Below are 17,422 nucleotides of genomic sequence, written 5' to 3' on the forward strand. Positions count from 1 at the left end.
ATCTTTCATTAACTGGACTGATTTAAAATTTAGGCTTTTAAAATAATATTCAATATTATGCGTAAAGTTCCAACTTAAAATATGCTGGGCCGATTGATTTAGTTTTGGGCTCGTTTATGCATTGCTTTAGTTCGGTTCCACATGGATTCTATGATATCCTCTTCTACAGCCTATTCCACCCTGGAGAATTCTCTCAGAGGCTCGGCTTGTTAGAAATTAATTTTGCTTCAGGTTAGCTCGTGTTTGAAATTGCTCTTAATTAATTAAAAAAATAAATATAGGGTGTTGAATTCAAATATGCATGATTTGCATGTGATAAAAGATGTAAAATTAGATGGTCGAACAAGCTATGGTGATTTAATTTTAGATATGATTAAATATAGTATATTATTATATAAATAATATATATATATTGTTCTATTTTGAGCTAAAATTAATCAAACACAATTGAACAATTTATTGGCCTACTTCTCGTTGATAATGCAAGGTTAAAAAGAATGTGTTTGGCTTGCTTATTTATCTAGAGATTCTAATAGAGTTATTTAGCAAGTTGTACACAAACTTGACAATATTTAAATGCAAAAGATAGAGAGTATCAATTGGTTTTAGCTTCATTAAAATTACAAGTCTGTTATATTAAAAAAAAAAATTAAAATTGTTTGGTTACTCGTCGTATTCATAAAATAAAGACTTAAAATTTATAGTGTATTTAAAAATGTTCTATAAATAAATGTTATATAAATAAGACGTAAATAAAAAAAGGTGGTATTTTCATTTACTTTTATTTGTTTTTGTTACACTTGTCATTTATGTCTAAACATATATTTTTAAAAAAATTTATGTTTAATATTTTTCAATCAATCATAAAGACCAGCGACCAATTGTCACTGATTGACTGTCTTGGTTAATTTCAAGTCTCTGGTCGGGTCATGACATTTTGAATACGTTATTTTTTAACTTTATGATGATGTTGCATTCACTCAATTTTTAACGTACATTTCATTTTCTTCCAATCAAATCTCATATTTTTAGAAACATATGCATTTAGTTTACATTGACACCTAAATGAAATTGTGAATTCATGGAATTTCATTCTCTTAACAATGTATGTTGACTTTGAATATTATATTGAATGACTTACATATAAAAGAAGAGTGTAGCACTCCTCTTAAAAATACTTAATGTATTCTCCCCTCACTTAGAGTGCTTTGAGGAGGCTTTTCTATGATGTGATTGTTGTTAAGTCATTTATTTTTTATTTTTCTATTAACTTGAGCACTCAAATCCAACTCTTAATGATTTTTTATTTTATTTTCAGTCAATATATTATGAATTCGACACTAATTATTATATCATTGACAAATAATATATGATTGAAGGTGTTTACTATTCACAATCAATCTTAGTCAAATGATTATTATATAAAAATATCATTTGAATCACTTATAAGTAATTTGTTAAGACAAGTAAATGATTTTGTGTCGTTCCAACCTCTAATTTATTTAATTTAGAGATCATTTGGGATCATATTTATTTTTATTTTTGATGCGTGCCAGAAAATTCATGACGGTAGAGTAGTGGATTATCGTCTTAGCATTGCGCGGGAATTCAACACACATAGATAATAGAAAAGAGGTAAGCAGGATGAGACACCTCGACTTTTTACGTGGAAAACTCTTGAAAGGGGGAAAAATCACGGGGTCTAGCCCAGTTGAAATAATCCACTATAAATGATGAGTACACGTTCATTCTTCACTTAAATTACGGAAGATATAATTCAAAGTTGCATAACTATAATCTTGTTGCAGTTCTTGGTGACAAGTTGCAAGCTTTATTTTTGATTGTTGTGGAGGTAGTAGTTCATTGTGAGTGTGGTAGATGGTTGCTCCAGAAGCGTTAATTGGTCATAAAAGTCGTAGTAAGTAGTTGCAGGAACAGTGAATCACGTAGACTGTAATTGGTGAGTATTAATGATGTTCGAGGGCCGGAGTCGGGAACTGCATGAGCTGATGACCAAGTTGGTCGTTGGGGCGAATATTGTTGACGTCCGTAGGTCCCTGGGGCCGGATTCAGGAACTGTAAGAGCTGATGACCACGTAGGTTGTTGAGACGAGTATTGACGACGTTTGTAGACCGCTGAGGCCAGAGTCCGGAATTGTATGAGCTGATGACCGTGTAGGTCGATGTTGACATATGAACCATAGTGCTGAGCAGTGGTGACGTCCATAGGCCGTTATGACCGGAGTCGAGAGTTGCATGAGCTAATGACCACATCGGTCGTTGCTGGCATTTGGACTGTTGTGGTGAGCTCTTGTCCCACATACAGGGGAGGGTTGCTAAAGTTTCAAAGTTACGACATTGACAGACGGTGTCTAGTTGGCAGTGGTTGACGACAATCAGTGGTGGTCGACGACAGTTGGCGATGGTCGACGACGATCAGCGGTGTTCGATAACGGTTGGCGGTGGTACCTCAACTCATTCTCAAAGCTTCAAGTTCTCTCCCAAGGCTTCCGCCCTCCTCTCATCTGAGAGGGGTAAGGGTCTATTTATAGTGTTTTGGATGTCATTAATGCAGGAATATGAACTATTTTGATCGGACGGTCTGGAGAGCTTCCCTCAATCATATGTCGTTTAACGGACATTTGAGTGTCTTAACAATGTCAGAATTGAGCAATCTTGGGCTCGTTGAATTCGTCTTGTCAAGACGCTCGATTTGAGTATAGGCTTGCTAGCGTCGGCATTAGTTCTTCATTCTAAATGTGTTTGGAAATCCTCTAAGAGTGGTTTAATGATTTGATATGGGCTTGATTTGACTGCGATTGAACTAAATTTGATATTATTAGGTCTGTCTCATCGAGCCTGTCAGTTTACAATAAATTTGATGAAATCAGAGATTTGCATGACATTTAATTGAAGTTTGAATGTTTCTTTCTCAAAAAAGTGTCTCAAGATTCGTGTCGGCTGATGAAAATTTGTTGGCGGTGTATCAATTTTGTTTATGTTTTAATATTTAATAACAATTACTTTATCTAAAGTACCTCATAATGTTTCGATATAAGCATTTTCTTTTTTTTTTATTAAAATCTCTTTATTTAAAATATGTGAGACTATAAATTGCATGAATGCTCATCGGCTTAATTAGTATTCTCTAGGATTGTAACTAAAGATAGCTGGCTCATGGGCTAGCTCGAGCTCAACTCGATAAGTGGCTTCTAAAACTACGCTCAATTAGCTAATCGACCAAGTTTTGGCCATCCTGACTCAGCTCATGATTTCGTGTGGTGGCTCATTTATAAAAATATAAATATCAAATATATTCAAAATATATTAAAATTCAAGAATTCACCTTTAAATTTTTTTTAAAAAAAAAATTATTTTATACTAAAAAATCCTTTGTTATTTATCTTTATTTTTTTTCTTTATATAGCTCAATTAATTAATTAATTTCAAGCTCAAGATCTTTTTTATACCTCCTTCTACCGTCATTATTAGAATAAAGTTTGTAGTTTAAGTTGATTAATGACTTTTAAATGAATGTTTAATTGCATTTATGTCCTTTCCATTTGTAATTATTCTATTGTTTATTTATATATAATTAATTAGCTTTGTTTTATTTTGAATTAATAAATTGTTTTAAATGAATAAATACTCATGGTAGGTAGTGAAGTCAATAACCTACCAACCCTGATTTCAGTACAAATTAATGCTGCATATAAACTAATAATTTCTTATTAAATACATTCATACTTACTCCATTGTTTAATTTGGCGACTACATAATACTAAATATTAAAAAAATGTCTATAAATAATAAGCAACCAATCCCCCCCTCTTCATTTGGGTTTATAATCGCATTTAAAGCCACTTTTAATGAAGATTTGCATACGGTATTAGGAGGGATTTTATTCCCATTAAGCGCAACAACTTATAATAGGTGCATTTATCTACTTACAACCCAATTTATTATGTATTTACATATCTAACACATAAACTCGTTTTTCTTTATTTCTATTTTTATTTTTTTAGTTATTGAATGAATAGCACATCAATTTTTACATTTATACCATCAAAATCTTTCATATAGCATAAAAAATGCCGCTATTTTAAGTTTTAAGAAGTGAAACACATACTTTCATGCATAGGTAAGGCGGTACATATGTAAAAAATTAAAACTTTGGTGTTGGACATGTAAATATATAGGAATTGAGTGGGCATGTATGTAAATCTTCTTAATTAATTTTAAAAAATAGTTTTGATTATGATTATTAATTATAATCTCTCTCAAACTTAGCTTTCGATAGAATGATGGTAAACAGATGTAGTGAATATATGCTAAATCAAATGTAACCAATTTTATAATTTAAGATGTCAGGTTGGAAAAAAAATAGCTTCCCACCATAAGAATTTCTAGAGAGTGTTCCCTAACAGAACTATGATGTCGGTCTCTAACACAAAACATGCGTAAAGTTGTCCCAAAATGAGCCTAATGGTTTGTTTGGGGCAGTGTTTGGGGCAGCTGCAGCTTAGGGGCAGCTGCAGCTTATTGAATAATATGCGGATAAGCTGATTAAAAATAATATACTAATAAGCTAGGTGTTATGGCTATTATAAATTTTTTATTTATTTGGAAAAGTCAGATCATTACCAAAAAGTTGTCACCGCACCTAGATAGGTGCGATGTGAAAATATTGCTTTTAACGTTTTCAAAAACGCATGGGTTGCTGAAATGCAGTTCACCCAAACAATCCAGGTGCGTTTTCAAAACGCCAACGCACCAAATAAACTGCCCCAAACGGACCCTTAATTAGTCATTACTTGCTTTTTTTTAAGAAATGATTACACCATTAGTCAAAATACATTTTTAAAATATGTAATTTTCTCATAATAATATCACAGCTAATTTAAATTTACAAAGTTCTTTTTTAAAACAATGTCGCAGGAGAATCAGGAATATTATGATTTTTAATTTTTTTTTTTTAAAAAAACAATGAGGGAACAAGCTTGAAATAAAAAAAAAAGGTAAAAAAAGAAGCAGAATATTTTATTTATCTTGTTCTTATTTTAGGGAGCATTTTGATGAAATAAATACCTTAAAATATGTTTTTTTTACTTTAAATGACTAAATAATTAAAAATATTCTCCCTTTGTAATAAAAATAATCATATGGCCACCTATTTGCAATTATTTACATTTTTGACCAAAATATTTTTCTAAAGAGTGATAATGCCAATTAAAAGTAACATGCACTTTGTGTATAAAAGCCATTAATTTCTAGAGATTTGTTTGATATTGAGAGGTTAAAAATGAGATTTTTTCAATTGAAATAGAGTAAAGTGCCAAATTAGTCTCTGGCTACTTGTTAGGAGTCTCTCTAATCCAAAAGTTTATAAAAGTGTTAAAATAGTCATTGATTATTTTAATATTAGGCTCTAATAATTTCCTATGTGGACTATTTTAGCCCCAATCTAAAGAGTCTCGAGATTATTTTGGCACTTATACAAACTCTATGGCTCAAATGACCCCGTGTCAAGAATCAGACTATTTTGACAGTCTGCCCAATTGAAATATCATAATCAATCTATGGATAAAGATTTATATGTTAGTAATCATTTAATATTTGTGATTGAAATAAATTTATTTTTCTCATTATTATATTATGCGTGCCATCATTTATGTAACAAAATCAGCAAACAATATTATGAAGTATTGTTTAATAGTATATTATTTTCATCTTAATATAAATTAAATAATTAGAGGATTTATGTCGGTTTAAATTTTCTTAGGTTTTGTTTCGCGCAGCGGTGCCGCGACAGTGTGGCATTGCACCGATGTTTTGATCGTCTGTCTGAGTAAACTCTGTTTTGAAAGTTATTTTCAAAAATAAAAATTTATAATAGTCACTGCTGCAGTTTTTTGTAATATCAAATTATTTTTTAGTAGCTTCAAATCAGTTTTTTAATAAGCTGAGATTGCCCCAAACAAAGCCTTAGTGTTAAATCCAAAGAAGTTTTTATGGCAATAACTTGGAAAGGTTATTTAATAAGAATTTAGCTCAATTTGATGTCAATTTAAGATTTGTAAAACAAATTTATAAATCATGCAAATAATATGTTATAAATTTATCCAAAATTGTAGTTGAATGGGTAATGGGCTCGAATTTTAAAGAATTTAAGTCAATAAAATTTGATGCGAGTGTAATATATCATCCAAAATAAGGTAGTTGAAGGGTCCATATTATGTTGAAAACTTAGCTAAATGTCCTATCCATGTTACTTGGGACAAAATAAATATATATTTTTTATTTACTGATTATTTAAAATATTACTTGAAATATTTAATTGAGCCATTTTTTTTTCTTAAATGCAATGTCAGCTGTGACAATTTAATATGATCCTAAAAAAAATTCAGACTAATTTGGCAATATTCAATTTTTTTTCTTCAAACAAGATAAGCACAACGAATGATTGACATAATATGTAAATAGTGCCTTTTATTTTATGAACATTTATACAAATACCATTCAATTCCTATGTATTTACATATCAATATCTAAAAACTTGTATTTTTACGTGCATGCCGCATAACCTTTGCATGAAAAGATATATTTCACTTCTTTTAAATCAAAATGGAAGTATTTTTCTAAGCAATAAGGTTAGATATATAAATACATAGGAAACAAATATAGTTTATATATTGACAATATTTTTTAGGTTTAGGGTTTAGCTCCAAATGATTATTTGTTGATTTAATTAATTTTTTACTCTAATTAATCTTAAATTGAGCCAAATGAGCCACATTTAACACTCAATTTATATCTAACTATATATATAATTGATGGTTGAAATTAAGGAATTAATTGATTTCTTAATACTTAATAGAAATTTATTTACATTTGAAGTTTTGGAATAATCGAATTTGGTGCTATTATTGTACACCAAAATAGGTTACAATGGAGTTTTAACTAGTTATAGCTCGTTGTTTCATATAGTTCTAAAGGAATGGGATAAGTTTGGCTTGAATTTAATTGGGGCATCAAATCACATAAAAATACTCCTATTTTATTTTAAAATTTAAATAAAAACATATTAAATTATATTTATATGTTGTTTTAATATAAATAATAAGATTTAAATCTCACCCCAATTTTTAACATCCAATTGCTTATGACTAGGATTGTTAGAGTAGTTCTCTGTCCACGAACAACTTTTATTCGGCTCGTGAAACAAATAAGCTAAGCATAAGTAATCTTTTGCGTTCAAAATATAAACAAGGCAAACATGAATGGTAGAATTTTTTTTAACTAGCCAAACACGAGCTGAGCCCTGGTTTACTTGTGTTCGACTCGTTTACACCCCTACCTACGAAAAATTATTTCATACAGACACCGTATACAGAAATGCATACGGTGTTTGATCTCCACCGTCTATTAATATTTTTTTTTTTAAAAAAAAATAATAAATGAGACTCATCGAAATACATCGTTGCTATGATGAATGATAAAAATCAGACCATCTCTGCATACGGTGGCTGTATGTAATAATTTTTTCCCACGCAAACCTAAAGTAAGGACTGCGGTAATCTCACACACCGTGACCTGATCCACATCTATGATTCCATTTTCGGGACCCACGTGTCGGGGAGGCTGAAATGTGAGTGAACATACCCAATATTTATTGTTTCCCAATAATAGTTAGAGGTTGCTTTAAAATAGAAAATAAATACGTAAACAAATTAAATAACAAAAGAGCGATATTTCCTTGCAGTAATTAAAAAAATGTGGTCGACATAATTAAAAATTAAAAGATTTGGACCCACAGCCCATACCTAGAATCTATAACCATAAGCGGAATAAATAAATAGAATTTATTTAAATTAATTGATTTTTGGGTCGCTATTGGATGGAATATTTCGTGTTCTGCGAGAGTGGGGCTTCCCAGAATTATTGCATCCATATATAAATATTTTCAGAGGACAAGTAAAATTAGCCCATGAATTTTACCCTCGACTTGGGCTTTGGGCTGCATGAGGTTAATCGGGCCACATATATGCTTATATAAATAAATTATTAAAATTATTAAGAAAAGGTTCCCGTGTGGTTTTTTTTGGGTTCCTCCAACTCAGAAGAAACCTTTGTAAGGAGGGTGAGACAGAGGATTAATTGATTGAATTGTGTATTTTTGTTTTGCTATCCTCTTTTGGTAGAGTGGAGAAGATGATCTAATGAGATGAGGGGGGCAAGAGAGATCGGTCGACAAGTCAGTGCCAAGCAGATGAAATCACTTCTCTAAACCTGTGACAGGTCAAGACTTTGGAGAGGGTCCCTTGCCTGAAAGCTACAAGAGATGACAAGGGCGGGACATAGTTTATTATAACCGTAAATCCTATCAGATACCTCACACAGGAAGCGACATGATCTGTCTAAGACCTTGCTAATAGAGGCATCCGACTGAGGTGACAGACCGACCAGTAGAGGAGACGTAGGCTCGTCAGACTTGAGCCAAGCAACAAGTGAGCCACGCTTTGCCTGACAAAACAAATCGACTCATTAGTTGACTGACCGACCGACCGAAGCACTACCTCCTGATTGCGATGCGACAACCGATCTGCTCTCGTCGCAGAGGACGAGATCGTTGTTTAACTGAATGCCTTGGTCGGACAAACACAAGGCATAGTCGCCACTTAGTCAATCACTTCAGTCGACCGTATTCCAGTGAATTGATCAACAAATACAGTCATATCAAAAATTTGAATTGTAACTGAAATAAAATTCATACAATTTATTAGAACATTAAGAACGATTTTTATACTTATTCCCTTCTTTCTATAGCTGTACATAATGTTTTTTTTATAAATAACTGACAAAAGAACAACCAAAGGGAGGGAAGCCATTGTGACTCCCTCGGTTCCTTCCACAGTAACCCTTTGGTTCAATTTATTTTTTCATTCACTTAGCCCTAACTCTCGAGGTGTGTTCACAAAACACAATCTAAGATTCAAAAATAATACAAGTCATAACATATGAAATATGCCCACAACGTCTCATTGAAAAGATTGTGGCATATATGTCAGACAGCTCATAAATGATAATGTGGCATACGTCAACATTATTGTCGTTATTGACGTCTGCATTCTTAAAATTACGAGCATCGTCGATGAGATAACCTAGGTTAGTAAGCCTGATTAGCAGTTTGTCATATGGAACTGACATACCAATTTGATGTACGATACAATATATAAATTATTAATTAATAGCTATATTTTCTTTATTGTAAAATAAATTTAATATTTTATTGATTCATTTAAATAAAAAATTGATCAAAACAATATTTTTTTCTCAACTTTATTATAATGGATAATGCTGTGAAAAATGCATCCGCGTAGTACCATGAAAATACAACTATTGTTTTTTAAGCAACATTTACTTAAATACCACTAAACTCCTACGCATTTACATATTTATCATCTATACTTCAATTTTTAGATGCATACAATCTTTATCTTTGTGTGAAAATGTTTATTTCGTTTTTAAAAGTTAAAATGATGATAATTTTTAAATTATAAGAAAGAATTGGATGGAATGAATGTAAAAAAGTAAGATGTCATACGTGTAAATACGGCTGTCAATTTGGCTCGTTCGTGAACAGCTCGTGTTCGGCTCGAAATGGCTCGAAAAAAAATTATATAACTTTTTATATAACAATATATTACATATATTATTTATATAATAATATATTATATATATTTATGTCTAAGTTTAAATTATAACATCTCATGTGACAATGCGGTTAGTGTCTTCTTTTGTATATATTTGATCCAGGTTCGAATCTTACATTTTAAACATATTTTTCTCAATTTTAGTTTAACGAGCCAATTTCGAGCCAAAACGAACACGAATATTTAAATCGAGCGGAATACGAACACACTGTTCACGAGCCGATTTCGAACAAGAGCTATTTCGAACGAGTCGAACACGAACCAAGCCTGACCTCGCTCAAGCTCGGCTCGTTTACAACCCTATGTGTAAATAAGTAGGGAGTATGCATGTAAATTCCCTATCCTGAATCGTACTAGAATTGCAATTCGCCAATTTTGAGGAACTGGATTTGAATTATTAGATAAATAGATGAAAGGAAGCAAAAAAGAAAAGGATTTATATTCCCATATACGCAACCTTATTATATTCAATGGCAAATTGAATTTAATATTTATTTTTCTTTTGTATTTTAGTGCAGCTTCAGTATATTAATGGCTATTCTCGTGGTTCTGTGTGCCATATTTTTAGTTCGCATCCAACCGTTCAATTCGTGCCACGTCAGGCAGTCCACATCTGCGGTGAGACAAATCGGTAGACAGATCTGGACCGTTGATTCTGCAGGATCTCCTGCCCCGGACGTCCGATTCTCTTAAATTCATAGCAAAATACATTCAACAAGTTAAACAATGATTTACGGGCCTAACGGTAGAGTGATAATTAGTTTATAATTAATTGTCATTAGTTATCTTAATCGATTATTAAAGTGGGATTTGTGAAAAAAACTTTGATCTTATCTCGTGGAGAAATGCTACGAAAACTTCTTGACGTAAACTACACAGCGTTAAAGTCAATAATTAATTCATACATTCCACTTAAAAATCATGTAATAAGTAGACGTTATGAATAAGTAGAAGTTATTCAAGAAAATTTGGTCATATAAATTAATTCTGAAAATTTTAAATTTTAAAATCATTGAACATATTTTTTTTTTCGCCTTATTCTTCTTTTCTCCTCCCACATTCAAATGAAGAATGTGGGTGTATCTCCCAAAACACTTAATCGGACGGTCCGCTTTGATTCTCTTGATCACATATAATTTTTACAATATTTAATTGTCTTAATGACATTGATATTAAATGATCTAAGGCTTATAGGAATGCTTTATTTGATTAAAAGCAAGCTAAATTTTGAGAACTTTTGGCTAACTAATTAATACACCAAAGTCTTTAACTGCAGTTTCTGTATCCCATCTAGGCTGATTTGAACTCGGATTAGATCACTTTTAGTTTTGTATCATTATGTTTGTCTCGTCGAGATGCTTAGTTTGACTATAAATATATTGAAATTAAGACTCAAATGATCTCTAATTTGAATTTAGAACGATTTCCGTAAAAAAAAAAAATTGCATCAAGATTTGTGCTTGATGATAAAAATTTTTTTTTATGACCCATCACAATTTAGCCTTTTTATGCCAATTTACTTTTACCAAAAAAAGATATCTTATTTATTAAATACTTATTAGCATCACATCAATGTAAAACACAAAAAATAAATGCATTCATTGCTAATTACTGTGATTACGTTTAATTAAACAGGTAGCAAGTGTAAATTTACAATTATCTAAGGCTTGAGTGCAAATTTCTCTCGTGGTGCCGTTTCTCGTTCAAGCTTTGACAAGGAGTTAATTATATGATAATTACCTCACTAATCATGAATAATAATGTCATATTTTTTTGGTAAAAAAAGTATTTATAATTGTCGGATTATAAATTGCACTATTTAATAAACTTAAGAAATAGAATTAATTCAAATTCACTTGAACACCCAATTACAGTCCTTAGCAAGCTTATATAGGACGGAGCTAATAATAATTAATTAAGAGCATAAGCTATAATAGCTATGATAAGATAATAAGACGAGTTTACAACCCCACTCAAATTAAGAATGCATGGTTTGGATTGTTAATTTGTGCCTGTTGTTGTGGAATTGAAAGGATGGTAGACTTTTGGTAAGTATATCAGTCACTTGATCTTGTGTCGCAATATGACGAACACTGATTTCCTTAATGGAGATGTGAGCACAAATGAAATGAAAGTTGATGCGTGTTAGAAAATTCGCGGCCGTAGAGTAATGGATTGTCGTCTTAGCGTTGCACTAGGATTCAACACACACTCAGATGAGGAGGAATCAACCTGTGATGACACAAGAGGTTTTTACGTGAAAAATCCGTAAAGGGAAAGAACCATGGGGTCTGGCTCAGTTATAAAAATTCACTATAAGTTGACAATTAAAGAGACCCTTTGTCTCACAGACGAAAAATGATTACTAGATCTTCCAAGTTACAACGTCGACTGATGGCGTCCAGTTGACGGTGATCGACGGAGGTCGGTGATGGTTGGGAGTGGTCGGCAGTGATCATCGACGACGGTGGTTGGCGGTGTTCGACGGAGGTCGCGGTAGTCGGCGACGATCGGTGGTGGTCGATTGTGGTCAGTGGTGGTCGATGAAGGTCGACGCTGGCAGGGATGATGTTTGACATGAGCTCATTCTCAAATTCTCGAGTTCTCTCTCAAACCTACCCTTTCATGTGTAGGGTGAGGCTTTATTTATAGTGTTTTGGGTGCAATTAATGCAAGAATATGAACCATTTTGATCGGACAGTCCGAAGGGCTTCCCTCAATCAGATGATGTTTGATGGACATTTGAGTATGGACATTTGAGTGTAGTGTCTTAACGATGTCAGAATTGTGCAATCTTAGGCTCGTTGGATTTGTCTTGTCGAGACGCTCGATTCGACTATAAACTCGCTAGATTCAATATCTGTTTGATCTTTCAAATGCCTCCAGAAATCCTCTAAGAGTGGTTTAATGATTTGATTCAGGCTTGATTTGACTCGGATTTGACAACTTTGATATCATTAGGTTCGTCTCATCAAGTGGTCAGTTTGACTATAAGATTGTTGAAATTGGAGCTCTTGATGACTTTTTATCAAGATTTAAATATTTTTTGTTCAAAATATTCCCCCGAGATTTGTGTCGGATGATTAAAATTTGTTGCTGGCGTATTGAAAGTCAATTTCGATATGTTTACTCCTTGCATAAAAGAAAGGATTTTTAGCGAGAGCGATAGTGGATGTGTTGTCACAATAGATAGGAGTGGGATTTGGCGTTGGGACACTAAATGCTTGAAGAAGACGATGTAACTTATTTGTTTCAATTATTGTAGTAGGAAGATCCCTGTATTCTGCTTCGGTGGAGGACCTAGCGACCGTTGATTGTTTATGATCTTTCCATGAGACAAGAGTGTTGTTGAGATAGCTATAATAGTTTGTAATAGATCGACAGACTTGTTGATTTCTAGCCTATTAAGAGTCACAATAAGTTGTGAGGTGAAGGTTTCCTCTTGTGATTGGAAGACCAAAATGTAAAATCCCTTGTAGATAGTGTTGAATGTGTTTAACAAGATAGAAGTGTTGTTCAGTTGGTTGATGCATATATTGACAAGCTTGATTAACCACATAGGCAATATTTAGCCGTGTGATATTAGCATATTGAAGTGCTATAGTAGTTGACGATAGAGAGTTAGATCTTGAAAGAGTGATGGGGAGGGATCAGTAAAGGGTGTTTTAAGTACCATTAGTGATTTTAGTAGTTTGCAGCCATCCATTCCTTCATTATGAATAGTATTTGAGATCTATTGAGTTTGGTTGAGATGAATATCTTGTAGGGTGTGATTGACTCGAATGCCAAGAAATGTGTTGATATTGCCAAGGTCGTTCATTTAAAACTATTGATGTATGAAGAATAGAGTCAATGTAGGCTTGGTTTGCCTGTAATGAGAATATCATCCACAGAGATAAGTAGAAGCATATATTGTTGGCCTGTGGAGTTGATAAATAGTGATGTATTAGCAGTACTTTGAAACATACATTCAAATTTAATATGAGTCGAGAAGATAGAGAACCACTGTCTTGGGGCTCGTTTGAGGCCATAAATTGACTTTCTATACACTCTTCATCGGTTACCTTCCACCTACAACTCTTTCAAAACAACCATTTGTACAAGTCTTGTACCGATCAAATTGGAGGATCTCTATTCTCTCTTTTGCAGTGAAGAGGTGAATATCAATGTGCAACTTGCAAGAGAACAATCGGCTACCCACTCTCCTTGATGGCTATCAAGAATCCGATAACTTCATCCAATTCTAAATTCAAGGGTAAACAATTGATTTGAATTTGCGTCTCCAAATAAAAAACATAATGCTTCTTCTAAGCCTCACATCCATTGTCAAATCTGTGACAAATTTGGCCATATCGCCCCAAAACATGTTGGCACAGTACAAACCTTAGCTACACAAGCTCTACTAGCCGAAATTCATCCTTCAAAGCCCTTATAGCTACGGAAGATAACACTACTACAGCTTGGATATTGGATACTGTTGCTACTTCACACATCACCAATCATCTTCGTTAAGTTCAAACTCCTCAGCCATATACAAATAATGAACACATCACTGTTGAATATGGTAAGACCATTCTCATAACTCATACAGGTACTGACACTCTACATACTCCAAGGTGTAAGCTTCATCTTTCTCGCTTACTACAGCCTCCTAATGTGGCCTTCAATTTACTATCAATTTTAAAATTTGGCTCAAAATAATGATTGCATAATATCATTTGACGCATTTAATTACCAAATTCAGGACAAGATAACTCGTCAAGTTATTCCTCAAGGTAGAAACACTAATGGGATCTACAAAGTTTAATCTGTGGCGGCACTTCCAAAAATTGTTCATCTATTTATTTGGCATAGTAGGCTCAACCATTCTCATGAAGCAATTCTAAAATTTATATCCATCTTGAATAATCAACTCAGAATTTATACTAGTGGGAAATGTAACTATTGTCTTACTTCAAAGAGTCATAAGTTGCCTTTTAATAAAGATACTGCTACTTCTCCTTCTTCATTTCAATTGATTCATACTTATGTGTGGGGTCTCTTTCTAGTATTATCTCATGGGAATTATCACAAATGTCTAATCTTTATAGATGACTATACTAAGTTCACGTGGCTATTTCCACCGATGCACAAAAGTGAGGCTCTACTCAAATTTAACTATTTCCACAAGCTAAATAAAAATCAATTTCAAACAAATATAAAGATCTTTATGTCAGACAATAGTGGTGATTTTGTATCTTCTCAATTTAAGCTCTGCCTTCTTAATAATGATATACAACAACAATTGATTTGTCTACATACAACACAACAAATTGGTACCGTTGAACACAAACATCGACACATTGTTGAAACCACGCTGACACTACTCTTGGAGTCAAATCTTCCGTATTTCTTTAGGATTGATGTAGCTCTTACTGTTGTTTATCTTATCAAATGCCTACCATCCAAAAACAACAACTCCCAATCTCCATATCAGCTTCTCTATCATAACCACCCAAAATACGATCATCTAAGGGTGTTCGACACACTATATTATCCTTGGCAACAACCTCAAGCTCATACAAAACTCCATCCAAAAGCTCCTTCATGTGTCTTTATTAGTTATTCTTCTACACACAAAGGGGTATCATTGCTTTAATCCCATTATTAAATGTGTTATCATATCAAGAGATGTTCAGTTTAATGAAATTAAGTTCCCATATCAAATCACCTTATATACCCTAACATCCAGTAATCCTACTTAATTATCTTGCCACTAACCCTCACACCTTTATCTAATGTTTCATTCTATATATCTCCTACAGGCAATTCATCTTAACAATACACTCTTCAACCCCCAGCAACTTTCTGCCCAATTCCCCATCACCTCAGCTACCGCCACTTTAAACTGAACCCAATGACTCCACTGTAACTTCCTCATCCATCTCTGTTGAACCACTGTCACCTTCAACTGAACTGAAACTCTCCACTGCAATATACTCTTCCATATCTAAAAAAGTATCATTCTTCGTTTTTTTCGTTGCAATTTGATCTACAAGTTTCTTGGTCTCAGTTAAATATTGAATCATAGAGTTGTTACCCATGGAGATTGGAGATGATATGCAATTCATTTTTGGGTTTTATCACCCTTAAGCGATTGGAGGATTGTAGTTGACGAAGTAATGTTTTCCAAATTTTTGTAGTTGTATCAAGATGGAGAACAAATGGAAGTATGCTATGTGAAATGACGGTATAAAGTGGAGCAGAGAGATTGTAATTGGTTTGCTTCCATATGACGTATTCTTGATTTAAAACCTGAAGGAACATTGATATTTATATGATATTGAGGTGGACAACAGGTGTCTCCCGTAAGGAAAGATTCAAAACCATTTGCTTGAATAGCTTTCATGATTTGGGCACTCCAATGAAGTAATTTTCTACAGTAAGAGGAGTAGAAGCCAAAGAGTTAAGAAGGTGAAGAAGCAATTTGAGGGAGGGGGAAACCAAAAGGTTACTGTGCAATTGGGTTGGGGTAGGAGAATTCATGAAATTGAAGAAAAGAAATTGGGTCATAAGTCAGATTTCTTGAGATTTTATTGAAGAAAAATTGCTATGCGTTGGAGTCTTGAGGATTGCGGATCTCCGGCAGCAACAGGTTCAGAAGAAAAAAAAAACCGTGCTAAGAAGGAAGTGAGAAAAGACAGAGAGAGCCAAGAGGAGTGACCTTAGCCTGGCCTTGTCGAAATATCAAAAGAAGCCGGAGGAGGAGAAGCTGAAGACGGAGAAACAACGAAGGATAGGAGAAGGGAGAATAACATAATAAACTCAAGGAATGGAAGTAATTCAAATTCAATCCAACACCAATTAGAGTCCTTAGCATGCTTATAATAATTCATTAAGAACAAAAGTTATAATAGCTATGATAAGATAATAAGTAAGACACGTCTACATTATTTTTATGAAATTGGAGAATCCATATACTCTATTGCCTACCCAGCCAATCATGCAATAATTACAAATTTTTCTAAGCATAGAAATTTTTTGCAGTTTTATCAATTAAAATTAGAAATGCTCTATAATTATAAAATTACTCATATATATATATATTCTTTAAAAAAAAAATTTCTCTTTTGATTTGAGCATCTGTTGTTTTTGTGGTAGAAATGTAATTGCATGTACGAAAAATAATTTATCGGAATTTATTATGAGTATATCTAATAAATAGTTTTTAAAAAAAAAAAATTGAATGATTATTTTCTTCCAACTATCATATTAAATGTTAATAATCATAATTTTAATTAATTTTCTAAATTTCAGCTGATTTGATAGATGTCGGCCACTTCGATATTCAATGATTGCAGCCGCATAAATCTTGAGGATTGATCGAAAAATAAGGAAGATTTACAGACATACCAATACAATTGCTATTTATTTACATATCTAACACCCTTCAATTTTTACATAGATGATACATATCACTCTAATCAGGCATGAAAATACTTATTTTATTTTTTAAAAAATAAAAATAATTATATTTTTGATGTGATAAACAAAATTTAAGTGAAATAAATGTAATAGATATAATTTAGATGTTAGATATATAAATACATAGAAATGGGGTGGTATTCATGTAAATAATCTGAGAAATTAAATAAATATCACACTATTTACACCATTTCTATGTATTTACATTTCTAACACTTAAAAGTTTGATATTTATATTCATAACA

The sequence above is a fragment of the Phalaenopsis equestris genome, unplaced genomic scaffold (assembly GCF_001263595.1).
Source record: "Phalaenopsis equestris unplaced genomic scaffold, ASM126359v1 Scaffold000347, whole genome shotgun sequence".
NCBI classification, from domain to species: domain Eukaryota; kingdom Viridiplantae; phylum Streptophyta; class Magnoliopsida; order Asparagales; family Orchidaceae; genus Phalaenopsis; species Phalaenopsis equestris.